The sequence below is a fragment of the Apodemus sylvaticus genome, chromosome 14 (assembly GCF_947179515.1).
Source record: "Apodemus sylvaticus chromosome 14, mApoSyl1.1, whole genome shotgun sequence".
NCBI classification, from domain to species: Eukaryota; Metazoa; Chordata; class Mammalia; order Rodentia; family Muridae; genus Apodemus; species Apodemus sylvaticus.
The window spans coordinates 28,610,109-28,629,430 of NC_067485.1; the positions used below are offsets into that span (position 1 = coordinate 28,610,109).

General features: G+C 44.9%; 1 long non-coding RNA gene across 1 annotated transcript; it reads right to left on the reverse strand.

Annotated features, from left to right (window-relative positions):
* Window positions 1–13,782: 13,782 nt before the first annotated feature.
* On the reverse strand, window positions 13,783–19,047 carry LOC127665077 (uncharacterized). The gene is made up of 3 exons (XR_007973313.1): window positions 18,866–19,047; window positions 14,750–14,816; window positions 13,783–14,120 (listed from the first exon to the last, which is right to left on the reverse strand). It is a non-coding gene; the product is annotated as an uncharacterized LOC127665077 (long non-coding RNA).
* Between the last annotated feature and the right edge of the window lie 275 nt (window positions 19,048–19,322).

The following is a 19,322-nucleotide window of genomic DNA, read 5'->3' on the forward strand; positions in this document are numbered from 1 at the left end:
AGACAACATTTAATTGAGGCTGGCTTACAGGCTCAGAGGTTCAGTCCATTGTCATCAAGGCAGGAACATGGCAGCATCCAGGCAGGCATGGTGCAGGAGGAGCTGAGAGTTCTACATCTTCATCTGAAGGCTGCTAGTGGAAGACTGACTTCCAGGCAACTAGGGTGAGGGTCTTAAGCACCTGTCCACAGTGACATGCTTACTCCAACAAGGCCACACCTCCTAATAGGGTCACTTCCTGGGCCAATCATATACAAACTATCACATTTTACTCCTTGGCCCCATAGGCTTGTTCAAACATGAGACTATAGGGGCCATACTTAAACATAGCATAATGCAAAATACATTTAATCCAACTTCAAAAGTCCCTGTAGTCTATAGCAGTCTCAACAGTGTTAAAAGTCCAAAGTTCAAGGTCTCTTTTGAGATTCATCCTATCACTTAACTGTAATCTCCCGAGCAAGACAGGAAACCAGCTGGGCAAAGTCCAAGTCTTCAGATCTCCAACTCCTTTTTCATCTTTGTTGACTGCAACAAGGTTCTTTCTCCTGGGCTGGTTCCATTCCCTGTTAGCAGCTTTCCTTGGCAGGCAGTCTGTGGCTCTGGCATCTTTAACATCTTGGGGTCCCCAAGTCAATTTCAGCATCACAGCTTCTTGTTCCAGTGTCTGAGATCCACACATGTTCTTCTGTGCTGGTGTCACTTCTCCTGCTCTGCCCTCTGTAGCATTCTAAGTTCAGGTTGATCCACTCCGCTGCCACAGCTGTTCTTGATGCTCACCCCATGGTACTGGCATCTCCAATATACTAGGGTCTTCCACTGCAACTATGCTTCACCAAAGCCTCTCATAGGCTCTCTTCATGGTACTAAGCCTCAACTCCTTTGTGTGACCCCTTCAGTCCTGGGCTGTCAGTTACAACTGAGGGTGTACTTTCACCAATGGCCTTCCATGGCCTCTCACAGTGCCAAACCTCAGCTGTTCTTCATGATGTCTTCATGCCTTCAAAACTAGTACCACCTGGATGATTCTTACACATTACCAAGTACAGCTGCAGCATGAGGTGCAACCTTGGCTATCTCTGGAATACAGCTTCTTTGTGCTCTCAGAAAACACTTTCCAGAAGATTTCACCTCAGTGATGCTGGTCTTTTCTTAATCACCACTAATTTCTTAGCTCCAGCTAACCAGCATCAATTGTCCCAGTAGTCTCCTTCTCCTCTTGAATATAAAGACAGAGACACATGGTCAAAGCTGCTGAGTTCTGCTGCTTGCAGGAGCTGGATCATTGCCCCCCTTGTTCTATTACATTATCACTAGCTTCCTTTTTCCAAGCTCCTTCACTGCCTAAGTTGGCTATCCTGAATCTTGCTCCATAGACTGACTTTGAACTCAAGAGATCTGCATGACTGTCTACTAAGTACTGGGATTAAAGGTGTAGTCCACCAAGCTTGGATTTAAGTTTTTCTCCACCTAGAATTTGCTGTTCTAGGCTGGCCTTGAACTCAGAGATCTGCTTATCTTTGCCTCCTGGGATTAAAGGATTGTACTACTTGCCTGGACCTAAATTTAGCTGGGTGGAATCTTTCCCCAAGGTCACCACTCCATTAATTCAATTTAATATCCTTTGTTTCAACTTCATTTCACTTCCTGGAGTCCCTTTAATACTCAAACTATATATTTTGTGCATTTCCTTTCTCAGCTTGCTATGTTTGTTCAAAATTCTCTTCATCAGACTTTACCAGAGAACAAAGTCTTTGTTGGGCTTTTTTGAGACTTCCTTTGCAGATACAATTAATATAAATCTCTTTACCTTAGCCCTAGGCAGTCTCTTCAGACAATGGCAAAAAGCAGCCATGTTCTTTACCAAAACATCACAAAAACAATCTCCCAGCCACATATTAAAGTTCTTCTCCACTGAAACCTCTTGGGCCATCAGGCCTACACAGTTCAAATGACCCTCAGCACCACTGTCTTCCATATTCCTACTAGGCTGGCCCATTAAGCCCCCCTTAGAGCTTTTCATGGCTTTCCAAATCCAAAGTCCCAAAATCCACATTCTTCCAAACAAAAGCATGGTCATGCCTATCACAGAAATACCCTACTCCTGGTACCAACTTCTGTCTTAGTTAGGGTTTTACTGCTGTGAACAGACACCATGACCAATGCAAGTTTTATAAAAGACAACATTTAATTGGGGCTAGTTTACAGGGTCAGAGGTTCAGTTTATTGTCATCAAGGCAGAAACATGGTGCAGCATCCAGGCAGGCATGGTGCAGGAGGAGTTGATAGTTCTACATCTTCATCTGAAGGCTGCTAGTGGAAGACTGACTTCCAGGCAACTAGGGTGAGGGTCTTAAGCCCCTGCCCACAGTGACACACCTACTCCAACAAGGCCACACCTCCTAATAGGGTCACTTCCTGGGCCAATCATATACAGACTATCACAGGAGGTAAGGGCTAAAGGGAGTCCACAGGAGGGAGGAAAGCAGGATGTGCCACCAAGGATCTGCTTGGTCCCTAGGAATGGTGGTAGAGAATGAGGAGAGGCCACAGAAGTAAGTCTGTTACAGAGTGGAGGATGAGACTGGGGGATGGTATTTAGAGGAGAGGAGGGAGAGTAAAGATCTGCAGGCTGCCTACCTGCTTCCCTGGCTGGAGAGATACAAATAACTCTTAAGAGAAATTGCACTATTTTATTTTTAAAAGCAATTTTTACCACTTAAAGAAATTGAATGTAAAAAAATTTCAGTTTTTTTTTGTTGTGTTGCTATATTTTTCCAACCCAATCACCCAGTAAAAGAAATCTCAACTCAATAACAATACAAGCTATATGCCTAGATTAGGTGGATCTCCTACTACACTACTCAATTCCCATCTATGATATCCCATATAACTTGTGGCTTCTCCAGGTCAGGAGCTTTTCCCCATCCTCTCCATCGATCCTGACCCTCCATAGCTCCTCCCCCCTCCCCCAGCACTCCTTTTCTCCTCCCCCAAACTCTCAGCTCCTCCTCCTTCCTCCTGCTCAATCATTGGCTCTAGCCTTTATTTGAAATGTTAAGGTGGGTCCCCACTCCTCGAAAGTTCCATAAGCCCTCTTCTCTCCACCTGTTCGCTCATCTACCCCTTCCCACTTCCCTGTTCTGGTATTGCCCTACATTGCTACACCGAGTCTTTCCAGAACCAGTGGCCACTCCTCCGTTCATCTTGGACATCATTTGATGTGTGGATTATGTCTTGGGTATTCCAATTTTCTAGGCTAATATCCACTTATCAGTGAGTGCATACCATGATTGATCTTTTGAGACTGGGTTACCTCACTTAGTATGATGTTCTCCAGCTCCATCCATTTGTCTAAGAATTTCATGAATTCATTGTTTCTAATGGCTGAACAGTACTCCATTGTGTATATATACCACATTTTTTGTGTCCTTTCCTCCGTTGAGGGATACCTAGGTTCTTTCCAGCTTCTGGCTATTATAAGTAGGGCTGCTATGAACATAAGTGGAGCATGTATCCTTATTACATGCTGGGGGAATCCTCTGGGTATATGCCCAGGAGTGGTATACCAGGGTCCTCCGGAAGTGATGTGCCCAGTTTTCTGAGAAACCGCCAGACTGATTTCCAGAAAAAGCCAGAATAGGGGAAATCATTTGAAATGTAAATAAAAAATATATCGAATAAAAAAAAAAGAGAGAAATGTTAAGGTGGGGAGAAGGCTCACAAAGCAACTCCTCTTCTGTAGCCCCTCCCAGGAGTGGAATCAGCGCTCAAACCACAGGAATGAGACACACAAATGGTCCCACTCATGTCTGATTATGCCAAGCACTTGGTGAGAGTCTTCCTCACCAGAGGGGGCGCTGTAACAGATAGCCCTTACCGTGCAGATCAAGGGCTCAGATATGATTGTTGGCCTTCGATGGTAAAGTTTAAGTTTCATGTTTTGGTGGTTGAATATACAGGTTGTAAATCCACCGGGGGAAAAATATTGGATAGGGAAGAAAGAAACTAATAAAGAATTTAAAACAGGAGCTGGAGAGATGGCTCAGCACTGACTGCTCTTCCGGAGGTCCTGAGTTCAAATCCCAGTAACCACATGGTGGCTCACAACCATTCGTTATGGGATCTGACGCCCTCTTCTGGAGTATCTGAGGACAGCTACAGTGTACTTACATATAATAAATAATTTTTTTAAAAAAAGAATTAAAAACAGTTTTTCTGTTGATTTCTGCCTAAGCTTGACTAAGCCCCGAGTAAAAAGATGGTATACAGGGATTTTCATTTTGCCTTTCAAAGCCTCATTTTTGTCCAGGGTTCCTTATAGATTTGGTGCAGGTAGTTACTTCTAGACTTGCTTTTTTTTTTTCTTTTAACTCCACTTTTAGGATTGCTGGTAAATATAGCTCCCTAATTCATGTTCTAGGTGATACTGAAGCATGATTCCTTTCACAGAAAAGAACTGGAGCATAGAAAAAAATATGCTCAGCATCTCCCAAACACACAGAGCAGATGCAGTGGGCGCAGGCCAGAAATACTCTTTACGACCCATGACAACTTCAGCACCCTGGGTCTGAGCAGCCACACTGAAAAGCCCTGGAGATTAGCATTACAGCAGAGGAAACTGCACAAAGAGTGACAAATAACAACACTCAGACTTTAATCCTTTGTCTCCAGAGCCCTAAGGTGTGAAAGCCCCAATAAACTCACATGAGTCCACACAGGGGGAGCCATTGGCTGAGGCTCCCTGGGAAGCTAATGGCTCCTGTAGCTGTTGTTACTGTAGTAGCAGTTGCCAAACCCAAAGAGAAAACAGAGAAGAGAATAAACTTTTTATGATTATACTTCCTTTCAAATACCCAAAACTTGTCAAATTAGTCGGAGCTGTGTTCCTCAGAGTATAAGCCATCTCCTGGGCTGTCAAACTCAAAACATTGGTGGGTGGCAAGATGATGTCACTGCTGCTTAGAAGCTCACAGTAATTTCCACTCCCAGCCCTGCTCAGGGGCTGAGGCGATGGCTGGAAATGGGATTTAGGCTTTCAGATGAAAGTCACACGTTTCCTTTCCGTTGCAATCACAACATTCTCGAGTGGGGTAACAATTGTGCTGTCACCAACATTAGGTCATGCTGGCTGTCTCCCTCGAAATGGCATTGTGTAAGCATGTGAGCTCAGCTGCGAAAATACAACATGTTCGCTGGGAGCTTGGCTAAATCCTACAGGCACATTCTAAGTGGATTTGCCTCCTTAAGAGCAATATCAAAGATGTGAGGGGAGGGTGTAACTGCCGTAAGTGAGTCAGGAGAAAGTTCAGGAACTCTGGGGATACTTGATCAGGTGTGGGCTCTCATGATCCCCATTGTTGGTATTCTGTCTAAGCTCCACCCCACAGTTACCTGGCAACAGCCAGGTAGGCCGGCCCACTATAAAAGGGGCTGTTTGCCCCTCCTCTCTCTTGTCTCTCTTGTTCTCTTACCCTCTTCTCTCTTGCCCCTTGTTGTCCCTCTGTCACCATTCCCTCCCCCCCTCCACGTGGTCATGGCCGGCCTCTACTTCTCTACCCTCTCCTCTCTGTATTTCTCTGCCTCTACTACTCTCTTAACTCCCCTCCACATGTCCTAAATAAACATTATTCTATGCTATACCATTGTGTGGCTGGTCCCTCAGGGGGAAGGGATGCCTTGGTAGGGGCCGCTGAGACACTCCCTTCCCCCACACCTCACCAGACTTTAGATAGAACATAATCATTTTATGATCACAACAAGTATGACTCGTATACCTGCCTGAGTACCCATTGTTAGTCTCAGGAGGAATCCGGGACAGCCACCGAAAGTCAAAGTCTCCATTGCCCGATTAACCTACCTGTGGTCCCTGCAGTCTGGCTGGGCTTGGGGAAACAGGTGTTTTGCCAGTTGGTAATCAAGAGGGGGCCTCCTCACACGTTTGGTAGTCTGACGGTAACATCTACTGGTAGCTCTTGTCAGGATCTGAAAACCTTGAGTATCTTTTGCAAGAGCGTAGAACCCATCAAATAAGTGTAACAAATACACAATGATTAAGTACTGTTATGTACCAGGGTGGGGTGGGGGGGTTAAAGGAGAAGTTTCTCTTAGAGGGTCGTGTATTTGAATGCTTGGTCCCTAATTGGTGGCACTGTTTGAGGAAGTTTATGGGCTGGATATGATAGGGAACCTTGTTAGAGGAGGAACATACCTTGGGTTGGGTTTTGAGAATGTATAGCCTTACCCCACTTCAGTTTTACTTCTGTTTCCTGATGTGGTGACAAAATGTGACCAGCCAGTTGCCTGCTACAGCCACCTGCTGCCATTATGGACTTTCCTGTGGAGGTATAAGCCAAATTGACTCTTTTGTCTATATGTTGCTCTTGTTCATATTTTATCCCAGCAACAGAAAAGTAATGGAACACAGAGCAAACCAACAGAGTTATTCTGGTGTCAGAAATAAGCTTAGATCTTACAAGGGTAGATAGATTAGATATGCCTGAAAGTGAGTTGAAGAAATGTGGGCTTCCTTTATTCTATAAACACTAACAGAAATGCCTCTTGGCAGTTTAATCACCAGTGATGTTTCTACAAAGTGTGTCTCTGATAGCCTTGGGGGACTCACCTCCTGAGTCATAGGAAGAGGGTTTGGGCAGTGGAGACTTCAGGATGTCCTCCCTCATGGACAGGACACTGTCTAGAGCTCTCTTAGATTTCTTTCTTGTTCATCTTTCTTATTATTGCTCATTGTTAGCTAGAACTAGAGATTTGTTCCATTGGGGGAGGTGTGAGTGCTTGCCCAGTGTGCAGGAAACCCTGGGTTAAATTCCCATCATAGAATAAGCTGGCTGTGTGTGTATGTGATAACCTGTAATCCCAGAATGTAAGGATTTGAACTTGAAGGTCATCTTCAGTTATGTAGTTTCTGACCAGTTTGGGATACATGAGATAGAAGAGGAAGAAGAAGAAGAGAAGAAAAAGAAAAAGGAGATGAAGATAAAAGATACTTTCTTCATAGATCTATGTCTCAATTGGCCCAAGCCACGGTACCACTAATCATTCATTCTAGGAATCCATGCCTCCAAAATGGCAGCATATCCAGGGGTCTGTATCACCAAGGAAAATCATGGTTTACTTTAATAAGGTCTTCATAATAAAGTTTTATAATTTGGGGAGCATAAAGATTAGGAAAATATTTTTATCAGAGATGCAGAAACTAGAACTTCATGCCACCAGGTTTATAAAAAAAAAAAAAATCACAGAGACATTTTAATCTAGTAGGAAAGGTCTTCATCACCTCCTGAAGCTTTTCTCCTTGTAGAAGGTAACTTCTTCTCCCTTGTCCTCTTATGTGACCCTTCCCTCTGTGCATGGCTGTGTCTTAATATCTTCTTCATATAAGAACTATAAATGACCTCATGTTAGCTTAGGTGCGTCTTCCATGGCTCTGTCTTCAGACAGTCACACTCTGAGGACCTTGGGTTTAGGACTTCAGCTCATGATAGACAGTATGTTCAACAGCCAGGGCTCCGAGCCCAGACCCACTCAGCCTGTCCAGGCAGAATTACAGCCTCGTGACTGGGAAGGATCACTCAAGACTCTCAAGGACAGTCCCATGTGGATTCAGCTTCAGAGCCCTAAGGCAAAATTCTATCACTAACTTTTGCTTTTAAAACCCAGCTCTTAGTGTCTTACAAGAGGGACAGCTCAGAATGGTAGAAACATTTTTCCTCCCTGGGGAAAGAGTAGATTTCTTCCTTCCCTTCTGCCAGCAGAGGTTTCCAGAGTATAGGGCATTTGAAAAAAGTCCATCTGAGGGCCTCATTAGCATGACTATTTTGCAGACAAAAACTTCTGCCAGCAAGACTTTGGCAAAGCTAACCTGTAAGTCAGAAATTCCACACTTGTAAGCCTCAGTGACACAGATGTGAGTGACCACTTCTGGTGACATACTGCTCACTCTGCTGGGGTCCCTAGGAGCTTCCTGGCTGTATCCAGCAACCTAGCCCACCTCTGGCTGCCACACTATTCTTCCTGGTAAGGTGGAGGGAAGTCATTGAGGGTCGGGAGCTGGCTAGACCACAGAAATCATGCCACCGTGTTTATAAAAAGCACAGAGACTTTTTAATCTAGTAGGAAAGTCCTCATTACATCATTAAGGTGCGTCCACCATTAAACGTACTTGATGTATTTTATATTATGCTTGACTTTCATGGGTGAAGTTATGGAATCATCTATGTTTAGTTAAACGTTAGGCAAGAAGACACAGCCAAGTAAATACCAGACACTCAAGACCTAGAATGTTGTCGCAAAGGCACACAACTTCACAGTTCTCCAGTTATTTGTAACTCTCCAGATATTTTTATTATCCTAAGAACTAAGACTTTAGGGGCTGGAGAGATGGCTCAGTGGTTAAGAGCACTGACTGCTCTTCCGAAGGTCCTGAGTTCAAATCCCAGCAACCACATGGTAGCTCACAACCATCTCTTAATGAGATCTGCCGCCCTCTTCTGGAGTGTCTGAAGAGAACTACAGTGTACTCACATATAATAAATAAATAAATCTTAAAAAAAATTAAAAAGAACTAAGACTTTAAAGGAATTCCACTAGCTCAAGACAAATCAGTTTTAACAGGGTCTGTGATGGATAATACTGATTTCGAGTTTGGCAGGTTCTAAAGTCACCTAGGAAACAAACCTTCCAGGTATGCCTGTGAGGGATCAGATGGGAAGACCTACCCTAACCAGGAGGTAACTTTCCATGGAATCCCAGAGTGAGTAAAAAGGAGAAGAACTGAGCAGTGGCAACCATCAGCCTCTGCTTCGCAACTGTGTGGGAGGAGCCATCTCACCCTCCTGCCTCCTGCTATGATGGGCTGCACCCCGGAATCATGAGCCAGAATAAACCCTTCTTTCTTAAGTTGCATTTACCAAAGTATTTTATCTCAGCAAAAGGAAATGTAGCCAATGCAGTATATTTGATGTTTATACAAATGGATTAAAATGAAACAACAACAAAAAAAGGAAAGGTAAAATGTTACGGCGTATCCCTAAAAATCTCAGCACTTGGAAGGCAGAGGCAGAAGGATTGATGCAAACTTAAGGACAGCCTGAGCTATGTAACAAGTTCCAGACCAGCTAAGGCTACATCGTGAGATGACAACAAAAAATCAGAAGGTAGAAAGATGTAGATATTGATATTGACATACCCAGAAGATATTAAATATGAACCCAAAATTTTCACATGTGTGCATGTGTATGTGTGCATATGTATGTGTGTGCATGCATGCACTTGAGTACAGGTAGAGCAGAAGTCAATGCCAGGTGTCTTCCTCACTGAACCCCAAACTCACTGATGACTTCCACTGGTTGACCAGCAAGCCCCAGGAATCCACCTGGCTCTACTTTTCCATCCCTGGGATTATTGTTAGATGTTACCATGGCACCCGGCTTTCACATGGCTGGTGGGGTGCCAAACTCAGGCCCTAGTGCTTGTGCAGTTGGCACGGGATATAGCTACAAGCCTGTGGGGGCCAAGGAGAGGAATGTGGTGATTTGAATAAGATTGGCCCCCATAGGCTCATATATCTGAATGCTTAGCCACCAGGGAGTAGAACTGTTTGAGGGGATTAGGTGATGTAGCTTTGTTGGAATAGGTGTGGCCTTATTGGAGGAAGTGTGTCACTAGGGCTAAGATTTGAGGTCCCAAAAGCCCATGATGGGCCCAGTCTCTGCCTCTCTCTGCCTGTGGATAAGGACATAGCTCTCAGCCATTGCTCCAGCACCTGCATGCAGGCCGCCATACTCCCCCCCACTCCCCTCCCCCACCCCACCCCCCGCCATGAGTATAATGAACTAAACCTCTGAAACTGTAAGCAAGACCCAATTAAATGCTTTCCTTTATAAGAGTTGCCTTGGTTATGGTGTCTTTTCACAGTAATAGAACAGGGACTAAGACAGCACATTAACCAACTGAGAAATTCTTCAGAATGAGATCTTGTTTCCATGGAAATATAATTGTTCCAATAATTGAAGAGAGAAGAAAACATGTATTTGTATAGGATTTTTGAAGTTTAGTGTTTCTTTCAGTTTTCCCTAACAGCTCTGTTAATAAGCAACTTTAGAATTTTATTGCTAGAACTTTTGGCTCAAATACAGGAAGACTGAATATGTCCCCTCAAGGAAATAGGTACAGTGAGAATGTCTATCATCTAGACAGACAGACAGACATTTAATATAGATAGAACTTCTTTGGAAATTAAGAGAAATAAACTGCTGTTTTATTAGCTATTTGGAGCCCTAGGGAGTTTTTTTTAAATGGTTTTTTAAAGGTGTATGCCAATTTAGTGAAATTGGTAGAAAAAGTGATACTTGTAGACATTTCTAAATGCATATTTATAAAATAAAATATGACAGCAGCTGAGGCAGCCACTATTACAGAAGGAGACTCATAACTTTTACTTGAACTAATTTAAGAATTTATTTTTCTTGTTCTTTTGTTTATGTGTGTATAGGTTTATGTCACATGTGTACAGGTGGTCACCTCATGAGACCGAAGAGGGCAGTGGACCCTGTGCAGCTGTGAATGTGTAGACTCTGTAAACTGGGCTCAGGCCCTCAGCAAGAGCAGCAGGTGCTCCTAACCTCTTAGCCACCTCCCTAGGGCCGAATCTCCTAGTTCTTAAAACTCTGCAAGTAAATTTTCTCTAATTGCATGAGAAATACTTAATTTGCAATCCACAATGGGTTTAAAGAGGAATAACGGAGACTGAAAATTCTAATTTTTCCAATTCAGAATGTGCTATTTGGAAGGACCATGCTTGAAAGCAAGAGCAACACAGGAAAAAAGCAACTAAACAACAGCCAACCCTACTACCATCACTGCCCAGAGGCAGAGATGCCCTCTTTAGGGATGTAACGTATATGAAGCCGCTCCTTCCCCACCAAGCCTAAATGTGTAACCCAAGAACTATAAAACTGGGGCAACACCAATTTCCACAGAAAGACGAGGAATCAAGTCAGCAGCAGTGGACTCCTTTCTAAGGCCGTGACGGGCACAGCCTTCTGGGAAGGAAAAAGGTAAATCCCTGAGCTCAGTGGGGTCTGGGCCTAGAGGACTGAGTTCTGGAGTAAACGGTGGGTCATGAAAGGAACCCGGTTCCCTGAGCTAAGTCCCCTCAAACTGTTTGTCCTGGTCTAAGGTGGCAGGGCCCTGGGGAGGTTCCTGGGGGTGGGTTTCTCAGGAATTAGGGTGGCATCTTTACAAAAGAAGTTCTAAAAGCTGCCTGCCTCTTCTGTCTTATAAGGATGCAGAGAGATGGCTTTGTCTATGAACCAGGAAGTGGGCCTTCTGCAGACACTGATCGCAGGACACTGGGACTTTGCATTTTCAGGTTCCATAACTTTGAGCAAAACATTACTATTGTTTATAAGCCACCCAGCAACCTACATAAGACACCCAGGAAGTGACGTGAGCATCACATTTAAGTGTCTCAGCTGTGAGATCCCCTGTGGTGGGGTCCGCACAATGCACACTGATTCATGCTTATCATTAGTGAAAATGGTGGTAAAAGTGATGGTAACTGTCTGGAGCGTCTGGAGCAGGAACCTCTAAGCTGCTGGTGTGGGAACGACATCCCCGGATGGTGCCTGTGATGGCTCCTTTTGACTATCAACTCTCAGGCACACCTGAGAAGGGAACCTTAGCTAAGGAACCACCTCCATCAGATTGGCCTATGAGTCTGTCTGCTGGGCATTCTCTGTATTGCTAACAGATGGAGGAGGGTCCAGCCAACTGTGGGCGGTGCTGTCCCTGGGCAGGTGGTCCTGGGATGTGTGAGAAAGCAGGCTGGGCCAACCAGAGGAAGCAAGGCAGCAAGCAGCACCCTTCTTCCATTTCTGCTTCAGTTCCTGCCTCCAGGTTCTTAGCTTGAAGTTCTGTCCCAGTTCCCTTTGATAATAGATTAACTATTACCTATAAGCCAAATGAACCCTTTCCTCTAATTTGTTTTGTGATTTATCACAGTAACAGAGCAGCAGCCTAACAAAAATGTCAGCCTTTATCAAAACAGTAACATCTGTGAAGGGATGCATGGCCACAACGTCCGCAGGAGAAGTCACAGGGACAATGTTCGCTCATTGACACAGCTGTGGCTTGAAGGCTCTCTGCTGTATTCACACTAGGTGCTCACTGGGTTAACAACAATCAGTAAGTGAGGGGGAAAACCCCAAACCTAATGTGCCATCTCTAAATGTGTTTTCTGTCATGAAATCCGAGGTAGGGTTCAGAGAAAGCACAGCTTGGACTTTCTGGCCGGTTGATGAATTTCAGACAATACATTAAATCTCCATGCCGTTTAAGGAATAGCTCCCCTATGAAACAGGATGCATTGCAAGGCGACTGCAGAGGAGTGAGTAGCAAACAGTCCATGAAGGGAAACAAACGGGTGCTGAAGAAATGGCTTAGAACCAGGCAGATAGCATCCAGTTTTCAAGATGCATCAGAAGCGGTGAAGGGCAGGATCGACCTTACCGAGGGAGTATTTCAGTAATGAGGAAGACAGCCTCCACTTGGGGAAGTGATATGTGTGCACATGGGTGTGTGCATGCATACACACAAGCATATACACCATACCACACCACACACACATGTACATACCACACCACACACACATATATACCACAGCACACACATATATGCCACACCACATCACACCACACATACATATATACACACACCATGCCGTACACACACATATACACACAACACACACATATACACACCACACCACAGCACACACATGCCACAACACACATACCACACTACACAAATACACACAACACAGACATATATACACACCACACCACACACATATATATACCCCACCATACATATATACATACCACACCACAACACACACACACACACACACATATATATATATATATATATACCACACCACACATACACATCACAACACACACACATATATATGCCACACCACACACACACACACACACACACACCCCATAATGCAAAAAAGGATAAAAGAGTATAGGAGTTCCTAGTCATGCAATGGAAAGCCAACATATGTATAGTTAATATATTTGATTATTTTATTTGTTTATTGTGTGCATGCAGTGTGTATGCATGTCACAGTGTCAGAGGACAACTTGAAGGAGTCAATTCTCTTTCTCCACCACATGGGTCTGAGAATGAGACTCATGGGCAGATGTCTCTGCCCACTGGGCCATCTCCCAGACATTCTGATATATGTGTATTTAAAACAACCCGGACAAATGGGAAAAGTATAATTTTAAAACATGTACTTGGCCATTTGATTGTTTCTCTGTCTGTGGAAGCACATGTGCTGGCCAGCAGACAACTGTTCTGCCACATCCTGTGAGTCAAACTTAGGTAGGCCTGTGCCTTTCACCTCTGACTCATCTCCCTACCCCGGAGAGCAGTATTTGAAGAAATAAAATTTCCAGGAGCTGGAAGATACTCACTCAGCACTTAAGAGCACAAGCTTCTCTTCCAGGGGACCCAGGTTCTATTTCCAGCACGCGATGACAGCTCACGAGCACCTGGAACTCCAATTCCAGGGAATCCTATGCTCTCTCCGGCACCTACTGGCACTATGTCCATACGGTGCCCAGACTTGCATGCAGACAAAATACCTTTCTGTATATGAGGCCAGCCTGGGCCACAGTATAAGTTCTAGGATAGCTAGGGCTACACAGAGAAACCTTGTCTCAACAAAACAAAACAAAACCAAAAAACCAAAAGAATAAAATAATTAAAGGCAAAATGTCCTAAAAATCTAAATTTCCCAATTGAGATAGTCCAGCATGTATTAAGCAAAATACAGAGATCTAAGGACAGAGCATACTCCAGCTAAAGTTCAGAAACATATGTATAAATATGTATAAGCATAAACATATAAATAAATAGTTCCATCCATATTCCAAAGAAAGTTCCACACAGGGAGAGGCAGAAGGAAACAGGCTGGTTTTGGAGCAGCAGAGGTTCCCTGATTTTTACAATATAGTGCAAAAGGCAAGGAAGCGTCATTGAGGGGGAATATTTGGGATTCCCAAATTCCTTACAGTCAGGCTGTCCTGAAGAGCAGAGAGATTCAGAGAGATACAGTTCAGTGAGAGCGGGAGGCCTGTGAATATGCGTCGATGTATTCTTCGAGGAGGGAAGTATGGTCAGAGATGTAATCTGGAGCCACTCAAATTGTGCTCCACAGTCCAGCAGAGTCCTGTCATCTGGGGGGCTTCTTTTATTATTATTATTATTATTATTTACATTTCAAATGTTGTCCCCTTTCCTGGTTCTCCCCTCCCCCCAAAATCCCATAAGCCATCTCCCCTTCCCCAATCAACCCTCCCCCCCTTCCCTGTCCTGGTATTCTCTACACTGTGGCATCAAGTCTTTCCAGGACCAAGGGCCTCTCCTCCTTTTGGTGTCTAACAAGACCGTCCTCTGCTGCCGATGTGTCTGGAGCCATGGATAACTCCATGTGTACTCTGTGGCTGATCTGGGGGGCTTCTTAGAAACCCCAGGGAACAGGTAACCGTGAACTTGGTTGCTCAGGTGACAGGCACTGCATCATACAAGACAGGCCCTCTGACTAGCAAGTTATCAATGGTGGACCGGCTTCTGGCCCCTATGTCTGACTGCTGAGCTTTGCTTCCTGATAGACTTTGGGAACGGGTGCCATTGTCATCTGTTGTGTACTTACTGGTGAAATCACCAGGCTCCAATGGATAGATCCAATCCCGAGGCCACAGGGACAACTTTGGTCAAACCTAGAGGGACTCAAAATACAAACGCATGAATGTGGGAAGAGGGGGTGGGGCAGGACAGGACTGACGGAGGAAGAGAAGAGGAACCACGAGTGAGAACAATCGGAACACATTGTATACGTGAATGAGACTCCCAAAGAGCAAACATAGTTAATTTAAAAATGTAACACACAGGGCTGGAGAGATGGCTCGGCAGTTAAGAGTACTGACTGCTCTTCTAGAGGTCCTGAGTTCAAATTCCAGCAACCACATGGTGGCTCACAAACATCCATAATGAGATCTGATGCTCTCTTCTGGTGTATCTGAAAACAGCTACAGTGTACTTACATATAATAAATAAATCTTTCTAAAGTATGCAACACGCACACATACACACACAATCCTAGCCATAATCTCAGACCCACTAAATAAGAATCTGAAATTTATCAAGCTTGCTGTGTGATCTATATGCACACTAAAATCTGAGAACTTAGGCTGAGGAGACCGCTCAGTGGGTAGGAGCACTTGTGCAAACATGAGGTCCAGAGCTCGGATCTTCAGCATACATGTGACTTTACCATGCACCTGTAACTGCAGCGTTGGGGACTGTCAGAGACAGGAAGACTCCTGGCGCTCGCTGGCTGCCAGCCTAGAGGAAAACCAACAAGTCCCAGGCTCAGCGGATAGTGGTAGAGGAGGAGATTTGAAGTCCTCCTTTGACCTTTGGGTGCAAATGGGTGTGCCCAAATGTATGAGAGGTAGACATGTGAGGAAGACACAGCAAACCCAGTGACTGATCGCAGTGTAAATCCAGGACTGCAGAGAATACACAAATGAGGTACACAGAACCTCTCTCCCTCTCTCTTTCCCTCCTCCCTCCTCCTACTCGTGTGTGTGTGTGTGTGTGTGTGTGTGTGTGTGTGTGTGTGTGTGTATGAGAAAGAGTGTGTGTGCATACACACACACACACACACACACACACACACACACGCCATGGCATTTGTGTTGGAGTCAGAGAACAACTTGTGAGAATTAGTTCTCTCCTTCCTCCATGCGAGGCAAGAGATTGAACTCAGGAGTCCAGGTTCTGCAACCGCCCTTAACGACACTGTCCCAGCAGCTCCGTAGAATCAAACCTTAGTAGATGAGTATGGAGGGAGGGCTGGTGCATATGCTTCTATTTCTACAGGACGCTTCTCCAGGTTTCCTTGGATCACCCCCTCCACACACACCTTTCTTATATAGCTCAAGAGTAATTGTAGAATGTGCTGGAAATAGCCTTGAGAGAGGAAAAGCTACCTGAAGTCGCACAGGCCTCGGCCCTCCAGGGGTTCGAGGCAGGAGCCTCCTGGGATAGCCCAAGCTTTGTTTCCCTCTCCAGGAGGCACATCCTTCAAAGAGTCACCTGGGCCCTGAGGTATCTCATTCAGACAGGCTGATTTCTTCTGTGCTCAAAGAGTAGTAAGTGTGGCCTAGACTCTACCTTCTAATCTCCAGGTTTGGGTACTAGTGTACACAATTGGGTGCTAGGCTGGGTATTGTACACAGTGGGTAGTAGGCTGGGTACTGGTACACAGTGGTTAGTAGACTGAGCACTCTATACAATGGGTAGTAGGCTGGGTACTGGTACTCAGTGGGTGCTAGGCTGGGTAACTGGTACACAGTGGGTAGTAGGCGGGGTACTGATACTCAGTGGGTGCTAGGCTGGGTACTGTACACAGTGGGTAGTAGGCTGGGTACTGATACTCAGTGGGTGCTAGGCTGGGTACTGTACACAGTGGATACTAGGCTGGGACCTGGTACACAGTGGCTGTGAGGCTTTCTTTATCCCTTATTGCTTATCTGAAAATAATCAGCCAGCTTTGTGTCAACTGTCGCCTGTGAGTGTGCTCTGTCCCCAGATTGATCAGGTTAGTAGCCAGCACAGTGTTGCAGCAGCATCAAGCAGTACCTTGAACAAGCATGTTGTTGCAAACATAAACTAGAGAGGTAGAAAGAATGGGTTATAGCTGTTCAAGAATGCTCTAGAGAGGCCTCACTTTGGGGATGTTCTGCTCTTTAATTCGGTGGACATCATCATTGTTCTTGAACCTTGTGAAGATGAACAATAGCCAAATTATGTTATCAATGTGGAAAGCTACTTGACAGGGGTGAAATTGTATAATATGAAAAATAAATTAAAAAGTGGATGAATCAGAGCATATTCTTTGTAAAACTAAATGCAAACCAGAAGAACAAAGCGGCCTGATCTTAGTGGAAAAGCTGTATTATTAATCATCAATTCAAGGAATATAGAAAGTACAGAAAGAAACAGAAATTCTTCTGAGCTCCCATTATACTCAGGTAAATAGAATGTTCTGGTGATCTTTTCTTTTTTTCCAAAAGTCAGTTTAATATTTATAAATAGGACCATGGCACACAGAGGTTTTAAATCTACCCATTGAATCTGATGCCTAGTTGTATTTGTTCCTTTATTTAGTCTCCCCTCTGTCTCTGTCTCTTTGTCTTTCTTTCTCTCTCTGTCTCTCTGTCTCTCAAGGAACTTATGTAGCTCAGGCTAGCCCCAAACTCTTGTAATGAAGAACCCTTGAACTCCTGATCTTTCTGCCTAAGCCTTCCAGGTGCTGGGATTACAGGAACGCACCACTACACCCCGTGGCAAACTTCCTTGAATTTAAAATAGCTCATGACAAATAGCAGCAAGGAAATGGTCTTTACAATTATAATTACAAAGGCAGCATGAAAATATGTTTATGCACAAAACTCAAATTCAAGTGTGTATGCGGTGTGTTTGTGTATACATATTCATGAGTGGGTGCATGCACATGTGGAGGCCAGAGGTCGGTGCTCGGGGTCTTCCGCTGTCATTTTCTACACTATTACTATTATTACTATTATCATCATCATATTACTTATCACCATCATCATCATCATCATTATCACCATCATCACCATCATCATCATCATTTTACTTATTGGAGATAAGGTCTCTTACTGAATGTTGACTTCCCCAGCTTGGCAAGACTAGTTGGCCAGTGAGCTCCAGGTTCCTCTGGCCTCTGCCTCCCCAGTGCTGTGATTGCTGGCCTATGCCACCATGTCCTTTATACATGGGTGCTGGGGACTTGAACTGAGGCCTCGGCCTAGCATGGTGAGTACTTTAGTAACTGGGCCAATTCCCTGGCCACATAGTTAGATTTTAATTGTCCCCTCATAGTCGATGAGTTAATGCCTTGGTCCCCCTCTGGCAGTACCATTGGGCTGGGGACAGAACTAAGAAGCAAAGTATCATGGGAGCTATCCTTAGGTCCTTAAGGGTGTGTACATAGGGGGCTGGCAGCCCCTCCTTTTTCTGTCTTTGCTCTCCAGCCATGAGGTGAGGGGCATTGCTTTAGTGAGTGCCTGTACCATGACATCATGGCGTGTGTCACCTCGGGCCCAGAGCCAGGCGCTAACAGAGAGCCAAAGCAAACCTTACCTTTTATAATTAAATTAGTCCAAGCACCTGTCATAGAAGGACGCTGACTAACCCACGTCCACTATGCTGTCCCAGTCGGTGAACTGACAGGTGCTGCACTGGAAATTGCTAACAGATCAAAGACGGAATGAACTCACACATTCCGCGTTCGCGGCCGAATATTACAGTTTCTAAAGCATCCATTGTGGCATTTGGCTAACTTAGATTACATAGTCCAGTATTGTGTCTCTTCTCATACGGTCACTGTTGCCTCTCTGCCTCTGCTATTCCATGTGGCTGTGTCACAGGATGGATAAATCCATCTCTCTGTATACTCGGGGGACGAGTCACACAGCTGAACAGACCCGGGATGCCACAATGGTCTCAAGTGGACCCTCCAAGGCACCCGGCAATAATGTTCAACTACCCTGACCCGTTCATTTCTAGTCCTCCATTTCAGACTTCCTCTACCCTCCCAAACCTCAAATATGTCTTCCATCCTCAGTTTTCACCCCCGATATCCATTAAAGGAAGACAGTAGAAGATGCTGGAGGAGGACTGATGCAGGCTCCCAAACCCTTCATCCACCCACCCACCTCTCTGCGTCCCCGCTTACCACCACTCTGCACGCTCACACCACAGGCAACTGTCTCTGCTCCGCGCAAGGCTGGGCTGGCCTCCTGCTCACATCCCTGTGCACTCGGCCAGTTTCAGGGCTTCACCCCTGTGTTGCAAAACCACACGAACCTTCTTTTCTGCTAAGAGAACCTCCCGGTCCCCTCCTTATTTTCTTTTGCTTATAGCAAGATAAGTTCTTGAATGTGCCAAGAACCTTTATTGTCCTCCCCTCCCCCACTCTTTTAGCTCTCAAATCTTCTCCTATCCGGTTTGTTATTTCACTTCCGGAAACTGCAATGTACCGTTGCTTATCCAGAGCGTTTACTCTGTCTCCCCTCATACGGGTCGTCCGAACTCAGACACACATAAATGTGACTGGAGATGCTAACAATGATCAAACTGTTCCAAGGGAACCTTCCCTTAGACTGAATAAACCGAGTGGGTTTTTTCCTTTT